Source organism: Pleurodeles waltl, chromosome 1_2 (genome assembly GCF_031143425.1).
Source record: "Pleurodeles waltl isolate 20211129_DDA chromosome 1_2, aPleWal1.hap1.20221129, whole genome shotgun sequence".
Lineage (NCBI taxonomy): Eukaryota > Metazoa > Chordata > Amphibia > Caudata > Salamandridae > Pleurodeles > Pleurodeles waltl.
Window position 1 is genome coordinate 647400901 of NC_090437.1, and position 26966 is coordinate 647427866.

The window sequence follows — 26966 nt, forward strand, 5'->3', positions numbered from 1 at the left end:
CATTACGAGAAGTAGTGCAGATATGCACATATCAATGTCCGTGCACCACTAGTTCAAAAATGCATGGGCGAGGCCCACAAAAGATACCTGTCCACAATCGGAGAGAACACTGCCGGGGCATCAGATAGAAATACTACAGGCACCTCAGGGGGAAGGGAAAGGGGGGCACCTCAGCCGGATGAGTGCAAAGCCAGATCCACGACGGGGCTCCATGCCCATTGATGTATCCTGGAGAGTGCAAAGCCACAGTCTCTCAAGTCTCTACAGTGGGTGGTTTGCCCACTGTACCATCCTGGGGAGTGCAAAGCCACAGTCTCTCAAGTCTATACAGTGGGTGGGTTGCCCACTGTACCATCCTGGGGAGTGCAAAGCCACAGTCTCTCAAGTCTCACAAGTGGGTGGGTTGCCCACTGTACCATCCTGGGGAGTGCAAAGCCACAGTTTCGCAAGTAGATAACAGCCTCCACTGGCTCTGGAGGGGGACTGGTGCCCAGACTGGATTAGTCTCCCCGTGAAAGTTCCTGTCCCGTCACTGTCCTAGCTGCACGTGGGATAACAATGCTTGATGTGGCGGCCTTTTCATTCTTCCCCGGTGCATGCCCTGTTCAGCGGTGCTTTGCCATGGCGGTTCTGGACTGTTCAGCGGTGCTTTGCCATGGCGGTTCTGGACTTTTCAGCAGTGCTTTGCCATGGCGGTTCTGGACTGTTCAGCGATGCTTTGCCATGGCGGTTCTGGACTGTTCAGCGGTGCTTTGCCATGGCGGTTCTGGACTGTTCAGCGGTGCTTTGCCATGGCGGTCCTGGACTGGGCATTGGTGTGTGGCATGACGTTCCCTGGACTGGGCATTGGTGTGTGGCATGACGTTCCCTCATTGCCCAGCGGGGCTGTGCCAGCCGGGGCCCTCCTGGGCACTGACTCCGGCAGTGGCGGTGGTCTCCTGACCAGTGACGATACTTGGGCACTCCTGGGCAATGACTCCGGCGGTGGCGGTGGTCTCCTGACCAGTGACGATACTTGGGCCCTCCTGGGCAATGACTCTGGCGGTGGTCTCCTGACCAGTGACGATACTTGGGCCCTCCTGGGCAATGACTCTGGCGGTGGTCTCCGGACCAGTGACAATACTTGGGCCCTCCTGGGCAATGACTCTGGCGGTGGTCTCCGGACCAGTGACGATACTTGGGCCCTCCTGGGCAATGACTCCGGCGGTGGCGGTGGTCTCCTGACCACTGACAATACTTGGGCCCTCCTGGGTAACGACTCTGGCGGTGGTCTCTGGACCAGTGACGATACTTGGGCCCTCCTGGGCAATGACTCTGGCGGTGGTCTCCGGACCAGTGACGATACTTGGGCCCTCCTGGGCAATGACTCCGGCGGTGGCGGTGGTCTCCTGACCAGTGACGATACTTGGGCCCTCCTGGGCAATGACTCTGGCGGTGGTCTCCTGACCAGTGACGATACTTGGGCCCTCCTGGGCAATGACTCTGGCGGTGGTCTCCGGACCAGTGACGATACTTGGGCCCTCCTGGGCAATGACTCTGGCGGTGGTCTCCTGACCAGTGACGATACTTGGGCCCTCCTGGGCAATGACTCCGGCGGTGGCGGTGGTCTCCTGACCAGTGACGATACTTGGGCCCTCCTGGGCAATGACTCTGGCGGTGGTCTCCGGACCAGTGACGATACTTGGGCCCTCCTGGGCAATGACTCTGGCGGTGGTCTCCGGACCAGTGACAATACTTGGGCCCTCCTGGGCAATGACTCCGGCGGTGGCGGTGGTCTCCTGACCAGTGACAATACTTGGGCCCTCCTGGGTAATGACTCTGGCGGTGGTCTCTGGACCAGTGACGATACTTGGGCCCTCCTGGGCAATGACTCTGGCGGTGGTCTCCGGACCAGTGACGATACTTGGGCCCTCCTGGGCAATGACTCCGGCGGTGGTGGTGGTCTCCTGACCAGTGACGATACTTGGGCCCTCCTGGGCAATGACTCTGGCGGTGGTCTCCGGACCAGTGACGATACTTGGGCCCTCCTGGGCAATGACTCTGGCTGTGGTCTCCTGACCAGTGACGATGCTTGGGCCCTCCTGGGCAATGACTCTGGCGGTGGTCTCCGGACCAGTGACGATACTTGGGCCCTCCTGGGCAATGACTCTGGCGGTGGTTTCCGGACCAGTGACGACGGTGCTGGCAGTGGCGTCCCAACCGCCGGGAAGGATGCCGCCCTTCTCCGCCGTGACGCTCACACCAGGCTTTGCAGACTTCCTCTGGCCGTTCCCCACCTTTGGAGGAGTCACAGCTGACTCTGCAATCCCCCTGGGACCCCTGTGAGTTGTTTTCCCTCCAGGAGTCTTCACAGGGTCCCGTCGGCCACTTTCCAATTTCAGAGCCTTTACAGGGGGTGGGCTGCCAGTGCCTTGGCTCCGGGTCACACTGCCTGCCCTGGTGGCCGGTGCACTCCACACACCTTGACCAGGCACCACTGGTATTGGAGGCTTTTTGGCTGAGGCGCTACGACGGGACTGATGAATTGGAGGGGGGGGCAAAAAGGTCAACTTTACAGAGGGACAGTTTCTGATGAACACTAGGATGGGTAGTTGGAGGGGGTCTGGGAGTGGAGGAATAGGAGGTGGTTGTAGGAGGTGTCACTTTAGGTGTTTTGGGTGCAGGTGCAGGTACTGGAGGCTGTCGTGAGGTGGATGGATGTTGGGTGTGTGGGTGCCCGCGTTTGTGTACTTTGGGAGGGGGCGTCACAGACACACTGGGAGAGGACACAGGGGACGTGTAAATGGGAATGGAGGTGGTGATTGCAGGTGAGCGGGGTGTGGTGCTGGGTGTTCTGGTGCGACTCATGGTGCCTGTAGATGTAGTGCATGCAGGTGAGAGTGTAGACGAGACTGGGAGGGAGACGATGAGGAGGGGGACACAGTGGAGGCAGTGGATGTTGCTGTGTCTGCATGTGGGTGATGCTTGTGTGTGTGCCTGTGGGTTGTGTGGTGCCTATGTTTGCCTGAGCTTCCCTTGTGTGTTGACTTGTGTGCATGCTGGTCTGTAGGTGTGCTTGGGATGGGCTGGGGTACAGGGGATTGGGTCTGGGTGGAGGAGGTTGGGGGGGGAGGCTAGACACAGGGACAATGGCTGCCATCAGTGCTGAGGCCAGAGATTGCAGGGTTCGCTGAAGGACAGCCTGACCAGAATGAATGCCCTCCAGGAATGCATTACCGTGTTGCAACTCCCTTTCTACACCCTGGATGGCATTCACAATGGTAGACTGCCCAACAGTGAGTGACCTGAGGAGGTCAATGGCCTCCTCACTGAGGGCAGCAGGGGTGACTGGGGCAGGGCCTGAGGTGCCTGGGGCGAAGGTGATGCCCACCCTCCTGGGTGAGCGGGCACGGGGCGAACGCTGAGGGGCTGCTGGGAGGGCGGTGCTGGTAGGGGAGGTGGCGGCTGTACCTGTAGAAGTGGGGCACACAGATGGTGCCGCCACCACAATGGAGCTCCCATCGGCGGAAGAGTCCGTGTCACTGCTTGGTGATCCGGTGGCCGACGTAAAGCTCCCCTCGCCCTCCGTCCCACTGGTGCATTCTGAGTCCGTGGTGTGGCCCTCCATGGCCATGTGGGATGCAGCTCCCTCGTGCTCCGGTGCCACTGTACCTCCGCCTGATGATGCTGATGCACAAAAGAACAGGGAGAGCGCAAAAAACGGGTGGGGGGGGACAGGTTGAGTGCATGGCATTACGCTACAGTTGGCGGACAATACAGACACAGCAGCCCTCTGCACTACGCCGTGCTAGCTGGCCTCTGCAGATGCAATTTCTGGGATCTGGCCTACATGGCTATGGTGGACATCTGCACACATGGATGCCACAGGGGCATCTATACCTGTACTTGGCACTCTACTGCGGTGGGGTAGAGTGCCACATGGCCTGCATTACGGAGGGCCCTAATCTACGTATTTCTGCCTGGCCTAGGTACACCCACAGGCCTCCTCCCCCACCCAGACCCCTCCACTGCACGCAAAGTCTGCAGAATGAGAGAGTACTCACCCCCTTGTGTCTGCTGTGATGCCCTCAAGCGCCCATCCAACTCAGGGTAGGCCACCGCCAGGATCCTGAACATCAGGGGGGTCATGGGGCGACGGGCACCCCTCCCACGTTGGGAGGCCATCCCCAGCTGAGCCTCCGCCGTCTTCTTGCTCCAGCGGCGAATGTCCTCCCATCTTTTACGGCAGTATGTTCCGCGTCTCTGGTGGACCCCCAGGGTCCGGACGTCCTTGGCGATGGCACGCCAAATGTCCTTCTTCTGGTGGCCGCTGACCTACATGACATGCACAAAGGAAGAAGCGAAGTCATTAACAACTGCACCGTCGATGTGAGTGGCCCCCCTCCCTACCCTAGCCATGTGGCCCATTCATTCACATGCATTCATGGTCCCTGAACTCTGCCCCCTTCCCTCTTACAACTAGTCCTCTCCACCCAGGCCTAGCCCATACAACGTGCTCCCTGTGTACTAACCTGTTGGTCTGGAGGACCGCAGAGTAGCGTGTACTGGGGGAGGACCCTGTCTACTAGTTTCTCCAACTCCTGAGCAGTGAAGGAAGGGGCCCTTTCCCCAGACGCAGCAGCCATTGTCTCTTCCAGACGGAGGTCACAGCAGCACTTGCAGTCTAGGTCCTCTCCTGTTGAAGATCTAGTGATTGAACAGATAGAAAATGGCGGTGACGTCCGCGGCGGTGACGTCCGCGGTGGTGCGTATCATCACCGCCGGCGCACCTGTTTATTGGCTCCTGGGACCAATAGGGTCCTATGTTAACCAATGCAGCATTGTGCCGCGGTCTACGACCGCCTACCGCGACGGTGTGCAACACCAACGCAGTTACCCCACAATCCCATTGTCCCAGTTTAGAGGTCAGGCAGCCGCCATTTCAGGGGCCCACATGGCTTCATTTACTTTTGCGTCACACATAGCTAGGCCTACACTCAACACACATACAGGAAGGGTTTTGTGTTTGGTGTCGTCTTCTGTGTAACTGTGGGTACATACCTGGAAAAAAATTGACTCGATCGTCGCTGTTGTCCTTCCTAGGCGCCGTCAGCTTGGACATTTGAGAAGATGGCGGAATCCTCCGGTGTACCGACTGCTGGTGGACCTGTTGACAATGGAGGAGCGACATTTAATCGTCACCTACAGGTTTGACCGTGCCACAATCCAGGAACTATGTACCCAGTTGGAGCCAGACCTGATGTCACCAATCCGCCATCCCACTGGAATCCCCCCTGACGTGCAGGTGCTGTCAGTGCTCCATTTCCTTGCAAGTGGGTCTTTTCAGACAACAGTGGCCATGGCATCAGGGATGTCCCAGCCTATGTTTTCCAACGTGCTGTCCAGAGTGTTGTCTGCCCTGCTGAAACACGTAAGGAGATACATCATTTTTCCTGAGGTGGAAGATTTGGCTACAGTGAAAGGTGACTTCTATGCCCTTGGACATATCCCCAACATCATAGGTGCTATTGATGGGACCCATGTAGCTCTGGTCCCCCCTCACAGGAGTGAACAGGTGTACAGGAACTGGAAGAGTTATTATTCGATGAATGTACAGATGGTATGTTTGGAAGACCAGTACATCTCCCAGGTTAATGCTATGTTCCCTGGCTCAGTGCATGATGCCTACATCCTGCGGAATAGCAGCATCCCTGATATGATGGGTCAACTCCAGAGGCACCGTGTGTGGCTCTTAGAGGACTCTGGTTACCCCAACCTATCCTGGCTATTGACCCCAGTGAGGAATCCCAGGACCAGGGCAGAGGAACGCTACAATGAGGCCCATGGGCGGACTAGGAGGGTGATCGAACGCACCTTCGGCCTCCTTAAGGCCAGGTTCAGGTGCCTCCATATGACAGGTGGTTTCCTATTCTACTCACCGAAGAAGGTGTGCCAGATCATCATCTCCTGCTCGATGCTTCACAATCTTGCTTTCCGACGCCAGGTGCCTTTTCTGCAGGAGGATGGTCCAGATGACGGTGTTGTGGCAGCTGTGGAGCCTGTGGACAGTGATGAGGAGGAAGCTGAGGAAGAAGACAACGACAACAGGGAGTCAGTCATACAGCAATATTTCCAGTGACACACAGTTGAGAACATTTTCATTTTTACCATTACATTCACTGTCACACGACTTCCTCTATCCTGTGTGTAATTTCATGGGATTATTTGGTAACTGAGTTGTTTCTTTCCATTACGGTTTCACAGGTGTGGTTACCAACGTGTGTCATCTGCATGCATCCTTCAAGGACTTGTGATGTGTGACATTGGTATGTTGCCTTTACAACTAAAAACGCATTTTGACAGTCATTGATAATACAATTTACCAAATCATAGACTGACTCCAGATTGTTTTGTGGTTCAAGGGTGTTTATTTAAGTGCTCAAAAATGGAGGGGGGTTGTAAAATGGTGATGGGTGATGGCGGAGGAATGTCCATGGCAGAGTCCACTCTATTAGTCTCACAGGTGCACTGCCCATATGGGCATAGGAAGTGGAGCTGGGGCATTTTAAGTATGGACAAGGTAACAAAGTGGGACAGTGGGGGGACAATCAGGGTGGTCTCATTTCCTGGCGGGGGTCTTGCCATCTTGCTCTGTCCTGTTCCTGGATCTCAGGGACCGCTTGCGTGGTGGTTGTCCGTCTGCAGGGGGTGGGGTGCTGGTGTGGTGGTCCTGTGGCGGGGCGTCCTGTCCACTAGCGCCGGCGGAGGTGGTGGGCAGTTCATCGTCCATGCTAGTGTCAGGGGCCCCTTGGAGTGCCATGGTGTCCCTCATGGTCTGCTGTATGTCCTTCAGCACCCCTACGATGGTGCCCAAGGCGGAGCTGATGGTCCTGAGCTCCTCCCTGAACCCCAAATACTGTTCCTCCTGCAGGCGCTGGGTCTCCTGAAACTTGACCACGACCGTCGCCATTGTCTCCTGGGAGTGGTGGTATGCTCCCATGATGGAGGAGAGGGCCTCGTGGAGAGTGGGTTCCCTTGGCCTGTCCACCCCCTGTCGCACAGCAGCCCTCCCAGTTCCCCTGTGTTCCTGTGCCTCCGTCCCCTGGACCGTGTGCCCACTACCACTGCCCCCAGGTCCCTGTTGTTGTTGGGGTGGTGGGTTAGCCTGGGTTCCCTGCAGTGGTGGACACACAGCTGATTGACCTGTCCTGGGTACGGAGGTTTGGGCCCGCTGGGTGGGTGCTGTACTGGTTTTACCAGAGGGTGGAAGGTCAGTGTTGGGCTGTGCCTGTGCAAGGGGAACCGACTGTCCCGAGGCCCACGATGGTCCGGGCTGGTCATCAGGCTCCAGTAGGGCAGAGCTGCTATCGTCACTGTGGGCCTCTTCTGTGGGTGGAGTGGAGATGTCTGGACCCTCTGGTGTGGTGACGGTCCTTCGTGATCCTGCAGGGGCATAAGAGCATGATTATTGCATGTGTGTGTGTGATGGTGTGCAATGGGTGGGTGTGTGTGTACCCCAGTGCAAGCATTCCTGTGTGGGGGCTTGTGTGATGATGGTTAGGGGGTTGTTATGGGTATGTGCAGTGGGCATGCTTTTGTGATGGGTGTCCATGCTTAGTTGTGTCATGCAGGGCTTGGTGTTGGGATGTGTGGTTTGTGTTATTAGTACATTAGTGAAGAGTTGGAGTGATAGGTGAGGGGGTGAGGGTGGGGGTGTGTGATAGCATGCAGGTAGGGTGGGGAATATGATAGTTGAGATTTGACTTACCAGTGTCCATTCCTCCACCGACTCCTCCGAGGCCCTCAGGATGCATGATGGTCAAGACTTGCTCCTCCCATGTTGTTAGTTGTGGGGGAGGAGGTGGGGGTCTGCCGCCAGTCCGCTGATCCGCGATGTTGTGCCTGGAGACCGTTGAACGCACCTTCCCCCGTAGGTCGTTCCACCTCTTCCTGATGTCCTCCCGATTTCTTGGGAGCTATCCCACAGCGTTGACCCTGTCCACTATTCTGCGCCATAGCTCCATCTTCCTGGCTATGGATGTGTGCTGCACCTGTGAGCCAAATAGCTGTGTCTCTACCCGGACGATTTCCTCCACCATGACCCTGAGCTCCTCCTCGGAAAAGCGGGGGTGTCTTTGGCGTGACATGGGGTGGTGTGTGTGATGTGTGGGGTGGTGTGAGTGTTGATGTGTATAGTGATGTGTAGTGGTGTGTGGTGTTTTGTGCGTGGATGTTGTGTGGGTGATGGTGTTGTGTGCGTCTGTGTGGTGGGATTGTCTAATCAGTGCTGTCTCTCTGGCCTTCGTGACTAATTTTTGTTCGTAGGGTTTTGTGGGTGTGTGTTTTATATTGTAATGGGTGTGTGGGAGTGTTGTTTGTATGTGTATCAGGTGTGTGTATTTGGAATTGTCCAATGTGGTGGTGTTTTGGAGATGTGTGTGTATTTTGAGCGCGGTGGTGTGTACCGCCAATGGAATACCGCGGTTGAAAGACTGCCGCGTGGATTCGTGGGTCGTAATAGCATCGGCGTGTTTCTGTTGGCGTGGAGGTGGAGGATTTGTTATCACCAGTTTATCACTGACCTTTGGTGTGGCGGACTTGTGTGGGTGTCTGAATTTCAGAGGATTCCGAAATGTGGGTCATAATAGCTGTGGCGGAATTTCGCGGCCGTGGCGGTGTATTGGCGGTCTTCTGCACGGCGGTAAGCGGCTTTTACCGCCAATGTTGTAATGACCCCATAGTTTTCCAAAACTAAGCAGTAGGAGTCCAGTGGGAGCTGGCACAAAATGTGCACGTGGGGCTGGAGACCATGGCAGGCTGCTTAGCTGAAGTACAAAGGTGCCTTATTCCCAATAGGCACATCTCAGTTGCCATCATAGGCACCCAGTCCCCACTGTGTGGACTGAAGCAGTCCCTGGCCAAAATCGCTGGTGTCCTTAGGCAGAGGCACAAACAAATGCCCTACCAAAGTGGCACCAGTGAGGTTGCCAACAGGGTGGGGTAAATGCTCACTGCCATGCAGTCCTTGCTGGTATCCATCAAGGAGTACTCGGCTGCCTACCACCATGATGTTGCTACTGTTTTGAGAAACCAGCAGTTCCCTGCTCATTTTTCCACAGATGACAGCTATTGGGAACTACAATTCCACGTCTTCTGCCCATGATGTGTGTGTGTCTCCCTCAATGTCAACTACAGCACAATCCCTGGCACAGGAGGCAAAACAGACATCAGAGGATAAAGATGTGGGACAAACAATTTTCATTCATAAGACATTCCGGTAGCTACAGTCTGTGGCCCATGCACAGTTTCTCTTTAGCTCTGTGTTCAAGATTGTGCCAGTGTCACTAACACAATCTACGTCCCCACTTATCTTACTCACTATTGACCAATCAGACCTATGGACTGTCAAGGTGCCCCACCCGACCTAATGGCAATGTGACCATCTCCTGACTGAGCCATTCTTCTTCCACACATTTCGGTACATATTCTCCTACCTCTTCAATCTGATTGGGCGTCCAATGAATTGGGACATTTCATGGGCTCTATCTCCTGTGCAATGAACTGAATCAATACATCACATTCGGAAATGTACATAAATGCACGTTACACATGATCTGTGTCAATCTGTGTTTGAGGTTGAAAGCATTTGGTCAGAAAGCATCATGTGATTTTGAAACAATGAGGGGATATGTACATAGAAATGGAGATGTGAATTTCTACAAGTGAAGCTAATATGCTCAGGTGTGTCTTATAAAAAAAGTGCAGAGTGGGGACATATGAAATAGAGCAAGCACAAAGTGTGTGCCTACAGTAGCTAATGTGTGTGATATACAGCCCAGCACCAATGCTGGCATCCACGCACCATTCTGTAATGTGTGGCAGGCCTGCATGTGTTTGTTGCAGTATGTGCAGGAAGGTGTACCTGTCAGAAAAACAAAACTTTAAATTGTATATTTGAACTTCCTATCTGAGTAGGAAAACTGGGTACACACAGTAAAAGCCAATCTGTTAGGCAAGGATAGCTCTTCTTTGACCCTCATTCATACTGTTGGAAAGTGGATTATTAGTATCGGCGGGTAGTACCTACACAATCGGCCACTAACCCCCACTAGGTCTCGTTAGGTCTCAATAAATTAACCCCAGCTCAATCCTTCATAGCTTGGCAACGAGCAGTAATGATTAATTTAGGAGATAAAGGGGGTCATTATGACATTGGCGGTAAATGCCACTTAGCGTCGCATATCCACCAGTCCAAAGGTAAGTGGTAAAGTGTCAGTAGGAACACCATACCGTCACGCCAACAAAACAACACCCTCCACATTATGACCCACAAATCACCACAGCGGACATTCAAAGGCGGTAAACCACTGGCGGTACACACCGGTGCAGTCAGAATGGCCACCCAAATAGAAAACAACACAACACTGGCCAATTCCAAAAACACACACCTGACATTGATACACACACCACACCCACCCACCCAGAGCACAATAAAACACACACCCACATTACTCACAACCCTTCACGAACACGAAAAATAGCCAAGAGATAGCCGCACAAATCACAGCAGCAACTACACACACCACTAACACCCAATCATCCGTCACGCACCCCATGCCCCACCACATTATACAACGCCCACTGCACAACACACACCACACAACACCCATGTCCCCACAAAGGCACCCCTGTTTCACTGATGAGGAGTTGCAGGTCATGGTAGAGGAAATAGTCAGGGTAGAGCCACAGCTGTTTGGAGCACAGATACAGCAAATCACCATTGCAAGGAAGATGGAGCTATGGTGGAGAATCATGGACAGGGTGAACGCCATTGGACAGCATTGAAGAACAAGGGACAACATTAGGAAGAGGTGGAATGACCTACGGGGGAAGGTACGTTCAGTGGCAGCAAGGCAGCAGCTCACTATCCAGAGAACTGGGGGAGGACCCTCACCTCCTCCCCCACAGCTGACAGCATGAGAGGAGCACATTTTGACAATACTGCATCCCGAAGGACTCACTGGAGTTGCTGGAGGAATAGACACTGGTGAGTCCATATTTCGTACCTATAACCCACCATACCTGCATGCCATCTCACCGCTTCACCCAGTTTCCCATCACTCCACTCCATCCCAAACAGTGCACCTTCACATTTGACTAACCCCAATGTCAAGCCCTGCATGCCATACCAATGCATGTACAGCCCTCCCAGCCCTGCATGTACACCCACCACCAATGCATGCACAGCATGGAGAACTAACAATCCCACAATACATCAGCATACACAAACAAAGGTGGCAGGGGAACAGCAACGATAAAGGGGAAGCATGTAGAATATGTCACAGACATGAAGCATAATACATCACTTACATCCCCACAGGTACCCCAGCCAATCTCAGCGGCGAGGAGGTGCCACAACTATCCAGTCCCCCAACAGAAGATGCCCCCAGTGATGACAGTAACTCGGGACTTCTGGATCTGGATGCACGTCCTGGCCCATCAGGGACCACTGGTCAGTCCGCCACCCCAGCCCACTCCCAGTCCACCACAGAGCCTCTCCCCTCAGTTTCCAACACCACAGCACCCACCCAACTTCCCCATACCTCTGTCCCCAGGACACGTCAATCAGCAGTGTGCCCACCTGTGCAGGGACCTTAGCCCACACCTCACAGCCAAGACAATCGGGGTCCTGAAGTCAGTGGCAGTGGGCACACCATTCAGGGGACACAGGGACACTCCGAAGACAGCTGTGCACCAGGAGGAGAACAGGCCAAGGGAACCGACTGCCCAGGAGGCACTCACTAATGTCCTGGGGGCTTACCAACAATACCAGGAAAAGATGGCCAGATTCCTACATCATGTAGGAAAACAAGCGGCAGCAGGAGGAACACCATCAGGAGATCCGAAAAGATTTGCAGGCCCTCAACAACGCAATGGTCTCCATAGCTGGGGTGCTGGCTGATATGGCCAACATCATTAGGGAATGTACAGCACACTAGCAGACCCCTTCCACTAGACAGTCACCTGAACAGCCCACCACATCTGCTGCAGCTAGTGGACAAGAGGCCCTGCCACAAGACCCAGAGGCCACCAGCACCCCTCCCCTGCAGAAGGTGAACCACACCACAAATGTTCCCTGCAATTCAGACAGATGCCAGAGGCACTTGCAAGTACCAAGCCCACTGCCAGGAAATGACACCCCCCTGAATACTCCCCTTGTGTTCCACTCTGTCACCTTGTCCACTTTGAACTGCCATTGCTCCCCTTCCTTTGGCCCCTTGGACACTGGACCTGTCCTGGCATTCCTCACAGGGGTCAGCTGCCACTATAGGTTTGGATAGCCAGAGTCACCTGCAAGAATTGAGGGACAAACATTAGCCTCACACAATGGTATGGGGATGACTCCTGAAGGCATACACTGACATACATTGGGTGGAGACTCAGGCTCACCTATTAGCCAAACCCTGTGCCTCTGTAGTTGTGCCCTCACATTTGGGATGCTGCTATTCCTCAGGACCTGCCACACTGGGAACCGCATCAACACCCACTGACCATGCACGCAACCTGGGATTCACCCTGGACTCATCCCTATCAATGATCTACCAAGTCAACGCCATCTCCTCCTCCTGCTTCAATACCCTCCACATGCTTTGGAAGATCTACAAATGGATCCCCACTGAAACCAGAAGGACGGTCACCCAAGCCCTAGTAAGCAGAAAATTGGATCACGGCAATGCCCTCAATGCAGGAACCACGGGCAAGCTCCAGAAAAGACTGCAACGAATACAGAACGCCTCTGCACGCCTCATCCTGGACATCCCCCGCCACTGCCACATCACAGCCCTCCTGAGAGGCCTTCATTGGCTCCCTGTTAACAAGAGAATCATGTTCAAACTCCACACTCACGCTCACAAGGCACTGCACTATACCAGACCAGAATACCTCAACAGACAGCTCTCCTTCTACACCCCGACCCAACAGCTTTGCTCCGCTGGCCTTGCCCTCGCCAATGTGAATGACAAGGTATGTACAATTTACAGCTATGATGCAGTTTCCAATTCCTGATTGTTGTCCATCACCATAAAACGGTGAACGCCTGTCTTGTAGGTATGGACAGGTGGAAGTGATGTAACTCCGCCGGCGTTGGGCGTCATGGCAGAAGGCGGTCTTGCACCACTGTGCTATTCCTCATTGGCTAAAATGGGGCTCTATGGAGTACAGTGTCCAATGGGAATCACCGGTGGAGGTGACGGTGTACACCGCCACATAAGTGACTGCCATTTTCTGTCTATAACCTCACCTGATTCCTGACTTTTCACAGGACAACACCTACACTGTGTGTGCTGCTGTGACCTTTGTCTGGATCCTGCCATGGCCCGTGCGACAGGGTAGAGGGCCCCTCCCTTCACTTTGGAGGAGTTAGAGCACCTGGTGGATAGGGTCCTACCCCTGTATGGACAGCTTTATGGGCCTACAGACCAACAGGTGAGTACACCGTGGGGACGATGCATGCAACAAGGTTGCGTGGAGATGTGTGTGCTGGCAGTGTGTCATTTGGGTGGGGGGTATGTCTGGTGGTAGTGTACATGAGGTGCTCTGGGTGATATGTGTGCCAATGGAGATGGAAATGGTCTTTGTGGGCCATATGTGTGACAGGCTGGATTTTATGGTTAATGGTGTCTTCCTGTCTGTATTACCTCTGCAGGTCAGCGCCCTTCAGAAAAAGGGATTGTGGTGTGCCATGGCCAAGGAGGTGCGGACCCTGGGGGTCTATAGCAGGCAGATCACCCACTGCAGGAAAAGGTGGGAGGACCTGAGATGCTGGGCCCGGAAGACCGCAGAGGCCCAGCTGGGGATGGCCTCCCAACGAGGGTGGGGTACCTGTTGGAACCTGACCCCCCTGATGGCCCACATACTGGCGGTGGCCTACCCAGAGCTGGATGGTGCTTGAGGGCAGCACAGCAGGCACAAGGGGGTGAGTACAGTGAGGGTGACATCCAGTTTTGTTGGCTGGCATGGGATCCTGGTGGTGGGTTTCAGTTAGTGGGTGCCCCTTAATGCCAGCTCAGACATTGCTGCGTGGTCCAGCTCAAGGTAAATGAGTGTATAGCAAAATCATGTAACCTAGCTAGGTGACATTCCAAGTCAGACAGGGCTTAGTGGGTCCCAGGAGGGGTGCAGTTGGCGGTGGTTGGCTCTCATGTTGCTGTGGTACCTAGCCAATGGAATGCCACTGCGATGCATAGTGCTCAATCGTTATCAATGTGTGTGATGGTAATGTGTATGCCATGTGTTGGTGCTGTAATTGACCCAGTGCTCCCTATCTCTCCACCCATATTTTCTTCTGTCATCCTGTCCATGTGTGCATTAGCATCATCTGGCAGAGGAGCAGGGGCAATGGTAACTGAGGGAGCTACATCCCACAGGACCCAGGAGGGAGAGTCCACCGACGCCGAGGGCTCCCTGGTGGTGGCAGACACCTCTGGAACCACCCCAGCTACAAGTACAGTTGCCACCCCTGTACTAGCACTGCCCTCCCAGTAGTCCCCCACCAAGTTTCCCGTGCCCGCTCACCCAGGAGAGTGGGCATCTCCTTCGTCCCTCGCTCCTCATGCTCTGCCTCAGTGAGCCCTGCTGCCCTCAGTGAGGAGTCTATTGAAATCCTGAGATCCATCTCTGTAGGGCAGTCAACCATAGTGAATGCCATCCAGGGGCTGGCATCCCAGATGGAGCAATGCAATGCCCACCTGGAGGGCATCCACGGTGGCTTGGCAGCCCTACAGAGATCGTTTCAGGCTCTGGCCTCTTCTATGATGGCAGCCATTGTCCCTGTTCCTACCGTCCCCCCTCCAACTACCACTTCCCAGTCCCAGTTTCCTCAACCCTAACCCATCCCATGCACACATATAGCAAGCATGCACACAACATCACACAAGAGTAGCACTGTCAAACACAGGCAGCACATTTCAGGTCACAAGCACTCATACAAACAACAGACAGTTGCACACACAACAACATCCACTGCCTCCACTGTCTCCCCTTCCTCCTCCTCCCTCACAGTCACATCTGCACTCACACTTGCATGCACTGCAACAACAGCCACCACCACCATCACCACATCAAACAGCACACGCACCTCAATTGCAGACACCTCCACAACATCCATCCATGCGTCCCCTTTGTCCTCTCCCACCCTGTCTGCCCCCCCTCCTAAGAGACACAAACACACGGACTCAGACTCCCAACAGCCATCCACCTCACACACGGACACTGTTCATGCACCTGCACCCAAATCCACCAGACGTACACCCCGACAGCCACTCCCTCAACCTCCACCCCATCCCTCCTCCTACATCCCACCCCAACATCCCTAAGAAGCTTATCCTTGCACATCTTGACCTCTTCCCTCCCCTTCCAACCCCGGTCCTGCAGGTAAGAGCAGGGTCCCAATGATCCAGCACAGCACCTCAGCCAAACAGTCTGCCACTGCTCCCATCAAATCATCAGCTGCTGGCACAAAGGGGCCCCAGAGTGTGATGGCTGCCACTCCTACTGAGAGCACACCTCTGTCTCAGAAAGGGAGGACTAGGGTGGTAAAAACCATGGGACAAGAGACGGGGACAGTGGAGGCACCTCCTAGTCCTGGAGGCAAGGACACAAGTGACATGTCAAAGGCCAAGGGGACCTGTCACATGAATTGACACATGAATCCCACCTCCACCACCAAAGAAAGGCAAGGTTCCCACTCCACCACCAAAGAAAGGGAAGGTTCTCACTTCACCACCAAAGAAAAGCAAGAGGCCCCCTCCACCAACAGTGGGCAAGGGGCCCTCACCTCCAACAGAGGCAGCCAGGGTTACACCTCCACCAGCAGTGGGCAAGTAGCCCTCACCTCCAGCAGAGGCAGCCAGGGTTACACCTCCAACAGCAGTCGGCAAGGAGCTCTCACCTCCAGCAGAGGCAGCCAGGGTTACACCTCACCACAGAGGGCATATAGCCCACACTCCAGAAACTGTTGGGCAAGGAGCCCCCTCCAGAACCAGTGAGCATGTCCCGCACTTCAGAAACTGTGGCCTTAGACTTCCCACAAGAGACAATTAGGCAAGGAACCCACTCCAGAACCAGTGGGCATGTTCCCCACTTTGGAGACTGTGGTCTTAGACTCCGCACCGGAGAAAATTGGGTAAGGAGTCCCCTGCAGAACCAGTGGGCATGTTACCCACTCCAGAAACTGTTGGGTAAGGAACCCCCCTCCACAACCAGTGGGCATAATCCTCACTTCAGAGACTGTGGCCTTAGACTCACCACCAGAGACAATTGGGCAAGGAGCCCCCTCCAGAACCAGTGAGCATGTTTCCGACTTCAGCTGAGGTGCCCCTCAATCCCGTTCCCCCTGAGGTGCCGGCCCATTTCCAACATGATGCCCCTACACAGTGGATTCCGGATTGTGTCAGGATTCAAGTTCGGCCTTGCACTGTGCCCTGTGGCCATGTGGCCCTTTTGTACTTTGAAGTGGCCATTGGCCCATTCTGGACATTGACTCCTGCATTTGCTTTCGAATAGACTTTATGGTGGCTGTTGGCATCAAATTACAGTGTACGTTCATTCTCATTGTGGTACTTGTTTTAATTTAACGTGGGTCCTGTGACATTAGTTTTACTCTGCAGGTGGTTCTGTGTATGGTGTGTGTGAATTGTGTATGTTGTGTGGGTGTGTGTCACTCTCCTTTTCCTCCCTCCCTCCCTTGTGTGCTAGGTGGCTGTACTCACCGTCATCGTCTTCGTAGGCGTTGGTGTTCCAGGAGGGCCATGGCGTAGAAGAGCATCAGGAAGACTTGAAGCTCCGGTTCCATGGAAGCCGCAGTATCCTCTGTGTCCCTGAAGTTGAGTCTTTCGTCTTCTGTGCAGTGTTTCCTCCAGGCTTTTAATGGCGTTTGTACCGCCCCTGAAATCCATGTGGTTTGCTATGTCATAATATGGTAGGCGGTACCTTGTCTTTCGCCTGGCTGTTGATGGCTACCGCTGTGGTCAGTGATGTTAATGCCCTGGCGGTTGGTGTGGTACATTGGCTGTCTGTGGCAGGTATCACCGCCATGGTCATAATTTGGCGGTATTTACCACCAGCCTGTTGGTGGTCTTACCACTACTTTAACACTCACTCCCAATGTCAGAATGAGGGCCAAACTGTGTAAAGCATTCAAATATCACAAAACAGTAATAAAATAAAGCACAGGAAACAGTTTAAAATTCCAAAACCAATTTATAAAAATAGGGAATATTGTTATTTTTAATTTGACACCAAAATGAATAAAATCGGATAAGGGGAACCGGAGATGTCAATATTTAAAGAATTAGGCCCTCATTTGGACCTTGGCGGTAAAAACTGCCTACCACCGCGGTGGCAGCCGCCAAAAGACCGTTGCCGAGGCTACCAGCAGTCCACCGGATTATGACCACAGCTGGATTTCCACCAGAAGGATGGCGGAAATCTGGCTGTGGCCATGCCGGTGGATGGCGGTAAGGTGGTGCTGCTGCCAGCAGCAGCGCCATGCCAGTAGGCCTCCGCCAGCGTATTATGAGAAACAATACAGCCTGGCGGTGTTCTGCTGGTGGACGCTGCTGCTGGCAGCAGCGCCCCATCCTATCTCCTGCCAGAGATGGGACCCCCTGGACACAGGTAATTGGGTGCTCCGACAGGGGAGGGTGGTGGAGGGTGTTGTGTGTGTGTGGGGGGGTATGTGTGTAAGTCTGTGCATGCGTGTACGCAGGTGTGTGTTGCGTGTTGTGTGTGCGTGTATGTCTGGAGGTGTGAGTGCGTGTATGTTGAGTTGTGTGAATGGGTGTCTGCGTGTATGTATGTAAGTGTGTGCGGATGTGTGTTTGAATGGATGTATGCATGCATGGATGAATGTGGGAATGGGTGTGTGTATGCGTGTGTGCGTATGTGAAGGGAGAGGGGTGAATAAAGGGGGGGTCTGGAGAGGAAGGGGGTGAAGACCCCTATGAGTGACAGGGAAGGGAGTCCTTGTCACTGATAGTGCCTACCGCCATGGTTTTCGTGGCGGTAAGGAAGCCACGAAAACCATGGTGGTAGGCGGGGTCATGATCCCACAGGAGGTACAGTGACGGCCACCTGGCTGGAGATTGCCATCTCCAGCCCGGCTGTCGTTAATGTCATAATATGGTGGAAAGTACTGACAGCATGTTGGCAGTACTTTCCACCATATTACCGCCGACCGCTGGGATCATAATGAGGGCCTTAATGTTTTTTTAGCGCACAGAAACTAAAAGCGCCATTTGGTACATCTGGTCACACCTCGACCAGGGCAAAGTCAAAGTTTAAGTTTACCTCCGAACCTAGGCCCTCATTATGACATTGATGGGTGGGGAGCCTGCCCACCAATGTCTTTCCGCCATCAGGCCACCCGGGCGGCCTGAACCCCGGCCCTATTTTGAGTTCCCCGCTGGGCCGACGGGCAGAAACACTGTTTCCGCCAACCAGCCCAGTGGGGAACAGGGCCTTAACATTGCAGCCGGCTCCTAATGGAGCCAGGTGCAACGTGGTGGTGCAGCTGCTGTAGCAGCACCTGGTGCGCATTCCACTGCCCGTAATTCAGGCAGTGGAATGCGTGATGAGGCTGTGCATTGTGGCCCCCAAGTCCCCATCCCACTAGCATTACCATGTAAACCGCCATGGGCAGGCTGTTGGATGGAGACTCACAATCCTTGCTTGCAGCGCTGCCCTGGTGGATTACAACCGCCGGGACTGTCAGGCTGCAGGCTGGTGGCAGCCTGGCGGTGTCGGAGGTTGGACTGTTGCGGCTCTGCCTCGATCATAATGTGGCGGTCGGACCACCATGACCAAGGAGGTCCGACCGCCACTGTCATAATGACCCCATTAGTCTTGTTTTTGAAGATTTTCTTCAGTAGGACAGAGTCACCAATCCGATCCAACCTCCCTGGAGCCCTCTTCGGATATGCATCACAAGACACCTCTGTGAAGAATTCTACCTTTGGACTTAGACGATTCTTCAGTATGGAAATCTTCATCCGGGCCAAGCTGAATCTTGATCCAACGTCCCTGGAGCCCTCCTCGGATCTGCTGCGTGGGAAGTCCCGGTCAATTTCTTACATTCGACTTTGCCACTTTTTTGGCAGTCGATCCTCCACAGCAAGCCGATGTTGATGCAAGGTTGTTGGATCACCTTTCCAGGAGCACCTGGTGAAATCCTGGAAGTCTGGGTCTTCAGTGCTTTTTAGCGGGATGAACCTGCAAGTCAGGCTGGGTCGCGGTTGAGTTAAGCCAGCTTGATTCACCATGGCAGGTCAGTCCCTTTATAGAACTTTTTTCCAAAAGTTCTCCAAACTTCTGGATCTTCTTCCAGAAGGTCTTTGAAGATCCTGTAGGTGTCCACAGCTCACCCCCAGGTTCCAGAAGCTCTGAGCTGCTCCTTGAGGGTTAGGACTCCAACTCCCACAGTCCACCTGGTTCAAATCCAAAAATGACCACTAGCCAGTGGTCAGCTGGTCAGTTCCTTCAGCTTTTGATGCTGGGGACTCTGGTTAGCTATTTGTCACCTGTATCAAGCAGGGAGTCCCTTCTTGAACCAGTTGAAGATAGGCAAAGTCCTTTTAGTGGTGAAGCTTAAGTGTACGGCTGGGAAGGGTCCAGCAGGGCAGTCCTTCTTCTTCTGATGTTGTTCTTGTAGGAATATGAGGTGTGGGTGCAACTCGGGGTGACTGTCCAATCACAGGCAGTCCACCACCCTCTTGCATGACCACTTCCTGGGAAATGTGGCAAAAATCAATCCCAGGGAGCAACATTCTTTAAGAATCCAAAATGGTTGAAACTGAATTTTGGAGGGTAGGCCTGGCTGAGTCCACCCACTGGTTTGGCTAAAAATCTTTAACATACCCCTCTCCTGCCCTCTCCTAATCTCATCAAGAGGGCACCTATTGTCTGGGTTTACATGAAATAGGGGAGGTCCTGAGCTGCTCCAAAAATCCTTCCCTTCCTTGAAGACCAGTTTGGCTGCTCTCCCCCATCCTGTTTCACCATCTGCTGAGGTAAATCTCTTCCCCCCGCACATTCTTTGTCTTCAGCCCAGACAACTTCACATCTTATCAAGGCAGCCTGGCCAGGCTGCCAGAGGCTGGCCAATCAGAGAAGGGCACTACAGAGCTGAAGTTGGCAACTTTCAGATAGGGTTCTAAAACCCATTCCCTGAACTAGTTATATAAAATTCAAAAATGGAAACTTGTTGCATTTATTATACAGTCCATTTGATACCAAACGTGAAATGTCTAGCTTCTATTGGGGCTTTGTTAATTAAAATAAAGTCTCCCAATTTTACCTTTCCAGGGTTTATGAAAACAACTTTTATAAGGTGCCTGCTTATAGTTACATAGCACCCAGCCCTAGATGCACTTTGGGTACACCTTAGGGTTGACTGATATGTAAAAAATAAGGTAGTTATAAAAAAGTAATTAAAACACTTTGGAAGTACTTTTAATTTTACAGTCAAATTTGCATGTAACTTTAGTTTAAAAACAGCCAGCAAGGCTTGCCTTTAAAATGACACTGGGTGTACTACCTATGCTGAGGTCCCTAAACCAACATGCCCTGCCATATACTAGGGACTTATAGATAGGTTGATACTGCCACAGAGCACTGGCCCTGGGACTGGTAAGAAGTACCCAGGGTACAGGCAAGAGTCAGTAACCCCCAGTATGTGTCCAAAACGTTTTGGGGTGACCAGGGTAAAAAGGAGGACTTTCCTTCACATGCAACATAGACCAATGCTCTTGTACTGCATGTACAAATTAAATCTGAGCAAAGAGTGCTACCGACAGGTAGGCTCACAACAGTTTTTGCCTGCTCTGGCAGGCACATTGTTTGACCACTTGCTACATAGAAAAGGTCTGTCAGACATATGTTATGGAAGATTGATGGGAACACCAGTCACAAAGAGGCGGCTGAGACATTCCACATATCAACACAGCTCTGTAGCATGTTCTTTGTGACATAACTGATGGGAGAATCCAAGAGTATCATCATGTCAGCACAATGTTTAGCATACTTGACTTAGTAGTCCAAAACACATTCGTTGCATGTAGCACTTCTGCACTGAGTACCACCATCTCATATGTGGGCGTACTGATATTAAACACTTTGGCCTTCATTATGACTGTGGCGGTGAATGATAAAATGGCAGGAACAGGCTTGAGATAATTACCATCAAATTATGACTATGGCGGAGAAAACTCCCATAGACAGCCAATATACCGCACCAACCGCCAGGGCCTAAACAACACTCACCACGGTGGTAGCCAACAACAGCCAAGCGGAAGACAAAGTATCGCCCAGCATATTTTGACCTAGCAATCCGCCACGATTTCCGGGGTGGTACCAACCCCATCAAAAGCCTGGCGGAAATGCATCCCAGAAGAGCAAAGACTCACCATCGGAGACACAGGGAAGAACAACGCTGCCATGGAACAGCAACTGCAAGTCTTCCCGGAGCTCATCTATGTCATGCTCCACCTGGTACACCAACGGCGATGACGATGGTGAGTACAGCAGCCTAGCACACAAGGGAGGGAGGAAAACGAGAGTGACACACTTAAACGCACAACACACACCAGACACACACACACACACACCATACACACAACCAGCTGCAGACGAAAAACAGTGGCACACGATACATGGCAGAATAATGCAAGGAGAACGAGAATGCATTAATTAGAATGTATTGATATTAACAGCTACCAAATGAACCAATTGTATGAAAAACAGATATGTACAAATGTACACAAAGGGCCAAATCCCAGTCCAATGTACTAAGGGCCCACATGGCCACAGGGCACAGTCCAAGGCCCAACTTGAATCCTGACTTCATCCAGATAGAACTCTGCAGGGACATCAATTTGCAAGTGGGCAGGCACCTCAGTGGGACGGGGGGTGGAGGGCACCTCAGCTGAATGCGGAAGCAAGCCCACTGGTTCTGGAGGGGGTTCCATGCCCATTTGACTGTCCTGGGGAGTGCAAGGCCACAGTCTCTCAGGTGGGTGACTTTCCCACTGGTTCTGGAGGGGGCTTCATGCTCATTTCTCTGCACAGTGTCAGCAGGTGAAGGTGCCTTCTGGATAGCCTCTACTGGATGTGGGGGATGCACCTCCTCAGCTGGTGGTGAGGGCCCTGTGACCACTGGTAGTGGCGGTGGTGGTGTCACCCTGACAGCTTCCGCTGGAGGTGAGGGCTGAACTGTGTTGGCAGGTGGAGGTGCCTCCTGGGCAGCCACTGCTGGAGGTGAGAGATGTACTGTGTTCACGAGTGGAGGTGCCTCCTATGCAGCCTCTGCTGGAGGTGAGAGATGCGCTTCCTCAGCTGGCGGTGGGCGCTCCGTGACCACTGGTGGTGGTGTAACCCTGAAAGCCTCCGTTGGAGTCGAGGGCTTCTTCCCCTTCATGGCAGGAGGCATTGAATCCTTACCCTTCTTGGCAAGAGTTGTGGGCTTCTTCCTCTTCATGGCAGGATGTGTGGGCTCCTTAGCCTTGCTGGCAGGAGTCAAGGGCTTCTTCCCCTTCATGGCAGGAGGTACGGGATCCTTAACCTTCCTGGCTTGTGGAGTGGGATCCTTCACTGACTTGCCACCACGACTAGGTGGTGCCACCACTGTCTGCGTGGACTGTTTGGCTGAGGTGCTGGGCTGGGTCATTGGGACCCTCCTCTTACGGGCAGGACGGGGTGGAGGGGGTAAGAGGTCGAGTTGGGCAAGGAAAAGCTTCTTTGGGATGGTGTGGCGGGATAAGGGAGGAGGGATGGGAGCGGAGGTTGAGGGAGTAGCTGTTGGAGGTGTATGTCTGCTGGACTTGGGTGCAGGTGCATAGGCAGTGTCCTGATGTGAGGTGGATGGTTGTTGGGTGTTTGAGTGCTTGCGTTTGTGTCCTTTAGGAGGGGGGGCAGACAGGGTGAGAGACGAAACAGGGGACACGTGCATGGATGTTGCAGAGGTATCTGCTATTGAGGTGTGTGTGATGCTGGTGGTGGATGTTGATGCAGTGCATGCAGGTGTGAGTGTGGACTTGACTGTGAGGGAGGTTGAGGAAGAAGAGGAGGTGAGACAGTGGAGGCAGTGGATGCGGTTGTGTCTGCAACTGTCTGGTGTTTGCATGAGTGCTTGTGGGATGAAGTATGGTGCCTGTGTTTGACTGTGCTACTCATGAGTGTTGTCTTGTGTGCATGCTTGTCTGTATGTGTGTATGTGTGCATGGGATAGGTTGGGGTTGAGGAGACTGGGACTGGGAAGTGGTAGTTGGAGGTGGGACGGTAGGAACAGGGACAATGGGTGTCATCAGTGAGGACGCCAGAGCCTGAATTGATCTCTGTTGTGCCACCAATCCACAGTGGATGCCCTCCAGGAATGGCATTCACAATGGTTGACTGCCCTACGGAGATGGATATCAGCAGGTCAATAGCTTTCTCACTCAGGGCAGCAGGGCTCACTGGGGCAGGGCCTTAGGTGCCTGGGGCGAAGGTGATGCCCACCCTCCTAGGTGAGCGGGCACGGGCAATTCGCTGAATGGCTACAGGGAGGGCGGTGCTGGTACTTGGGTGCTGGCTGTACCTGCAGCTGGGGTGGTCACAGAGGTGTCCACCACCACCAGGGAGCTTCCATCGGAGGAGGTATCTCAGTCTGTGTTGTCGCCTCATCTGCCGTGGTGCTCCCCTCCCCCTCACTCCCAATGGTTCCCTTTGCGCCCGTGTACTCTGCCTCCAGGGTCCTGTGGGATGCAGCTCCCTCTGTCGCCAGTGCCCATGCTCCTCCACCAGATGATGCTAATGCAGACATGGACAGAATGAAAGGAAAAAAAAAGGGGAGAGAGAGAAAGGAAACACTGGGTCAATTACTGCACCAACACCACATTTGGCATACACAGCACCGTCACACACAGGGATCAGGATTGAGCACTATGCATTGCGCTGCCAGTGATTTGGCTGGATGCCATGGCAAGATGAGGGCCACACACAGCCAACTGCACCCCTCCTGGGACCACAAAGCCCTGACTGACATGGAATGCTAGCAAGCTACGTTACCTGCATTTGCCATATACCCATTACCCTTAATCTGGATCACGCTGCAAGGTCTGGCCTGGCCTTAGGGGCACCCACTAAGTCACACCCACCACCCAGATCCCATGCCACCTGCCAATTATTGTAGCAATGCCTCTGTACTCACCCACTTGGGGCTGCTGTGATGCTCTCAAACACCCATCCAGCTCTGGGAATGCCGCCGCCAGTATGCGGGCCATCAGGGGTCAGGTTCCGACGGGCACCCCTTCCTTGTTGGGAGGTAATCACCAGCTGGGCCTCCGCGGTCTTCCGTGCCCAGTGTCTCAGGTCTTCCCACAGTTTCTGACAGTGGGTGCTCCACCTCCCATAGACCCCAGGGTCCGCATGTCCTCGGTGATGGCACGCCATAATCCCTTCTTTTGATGGGCGCTGACCTGCAGATGTAATACAGACAGGAAGACACCATTACACATACAATCCAGGCTGTCACACATATGGCCCACCAATCCTGTTTATGTCACCATTGGTACACACATCGTCCGGCGCCCACCATGTACATTACCACCAGACATCCCCCGATGACACAATGCTTGCACACATATCCCCATGCATCATTTCCACTTGCATTGTGCCCAATGTGTACTCACCTGTTGAGCTGGAGGCCCATTCAGCAGTCCGTACTGGGGTAGGACCCCATCCAACAAATGCTCCATCTCCTCTGAAGTGAAGGCAGGGGCCCTTTCCTCGGTCACATGGGCCATGGTAGGATCCGGACACAGGTAAAAGCAGCACACGCAATTTAGGTGTTCTCCTGTTGAAGGTCAGGAAACAAGTGAGGAATCAGATAGAAAACGGCGGTCACGTCCGCGGCGGTGTACACTGTCACTGCCGGTGCAGATCTCCATTGGCCACTGTACTCCATAGAGCCGCATATTATCCCTACATACAGGACAGGCAGTCGCCATTTCTTGGTGATGGACAACGGTCATATAAACCTTAACTGTGTCACAGCCTGGATTAGCACACACCTCGCCATTCCCACTGTCCCATCACATAAATGCACTATGTACACTGAGGTTGGGGTTCCATTGTTCAAATTGTGATAGCTTACTCACTCTTGTGTCCCTTAGATACCAACCGCTGTGGATAAGCAGGAGGAGGAGATATACCCCGTGTACAGACCCCTTGTGGACTTGGCTACACTGGAGGACAGGCACATTATACTCACCTATAGACTGGACAGGGCACAATCACAGAGCTGTGTGCCCAATTGGAGCATGACCTGATATCTGCTATCCGTCATCCCAATGGGATCCCCCTCTTGTGCAAGTGCTATCAGTGCTCTATTTCCTGGCATCTGGTTCTTTCCAAGTGACAGTGGGCTTGGCAGCAGGAATGTCTCAGTCAATGTTCTCAATAGTGCTGGCAAGAGTTTTGTCTGCCCTGGTGAAACACATTTGCAGCTATGTAACTTTCCCCCAAGTAGAAGATCTGGCCACTGTGAAGGCCGGATTCTATGCAATGGGACATATACCCAGTATTGTTGAGGCCATTGACAGGACACATATTGCATTAGTCCTCACCCCCCCCCCCCACCAGAATGAACAGGTGTTCTGGAATCGTAAGAGTTTCCACTCACTGAATGTGCAAACGGTGTGCCTGGTGGACCAGTACATCTCCCAGGCCAATGCTACGTATCCCGGGTCGGTGCATGACGCCTTTGTTCTGAAGAATAGCAGCATCCCACATGTGATGGCCCAACGACAGAGGCACAGGGTGTGGCTAATAGGTGAGCCATGGTCCCCACCCACTGTATATTAGTGTATACCTTCAGGTGTCATCCCAAATCAATGTGTTAGACTAACTGTTGTCCCTCAATACTTGCAGGTGACTCTGGCTGCCCAAACCTACTGTGGCTGCTGACCCCTGTGAGGAATGCCAGGACAGGGGCTGAGGAACGTTATAATGAGGCACATGGGCGAACCAGAAGGATCATCAAGAGGACCTTTGGCCTCCTGAAGGCAAGATTCAGGTGCCTCCATCTGACAGGTGGATCCCTGTGCTACTCACCCGGGAAGGTCTGCCAGATAGTATAGGCATGCTGCATGTTGCACAACCAGGCCCTCAGACGGCTTGTACCTTTTCTGCAGGAGGAGGAGACTGCAGATGCCCCTGTGGCAGCAGTGGACCCTGAGGACAGTGAGGATGAGGAGGCAGAGGATGAGGATGAAGACAACAGAACATCACTTATACGTCAAAACTTCAGATGACACACAGGTGAGACAGTACAGCTGACCATTCCTCTGACTATTTATGTTTTCTGTTTGGATGTAGCATGAGGGCATTAACATCCATTGCATCTCAACTTACTGTCACCTATGGCTTTTCATTTTACAGATGTTGGTGAGATCACAACTGTTTACCGATGTGATGAATACAGACAGCTACAGGTCATTATTTCTATGCTCTCACAGTGTTCAGATAATTTGCACTAGATGTGACTGTTTCCATAAATGCACATTTTCAACACATAAAATACTAGTAGTCAAGTTGTGTTCAAGGGTGTTTATTGTAGCGCTGTACAATTGAGGGAAAAGTGCAATGGAATGGGGTGATGATGGAGGAAAGTCCAGGGTATTGTTCCAGTCTGTTTGTAGCACAGGTGCAGTGTCCAAGGGGCCATAGGAAGTGGAGCAAAGGCAGTTCAAAGTGGACAAGGTGACAGTGTGGGACACAAGTGGGACTATCAGGAGAGTCTCATTTCCTGGTGGTGGTCTTTGCAAGTGTCTCTGGCTTCTGTTTGGGTCGCAGGGAACATTTGCGGGGTGGTTCACCTTCTGCAGGGGGAGGGGTGCTGGTGGCCTGTGGGTCCTGTGGCGGGGCCTCCTGCCCACTAGCTGCAGCGGGAGTGG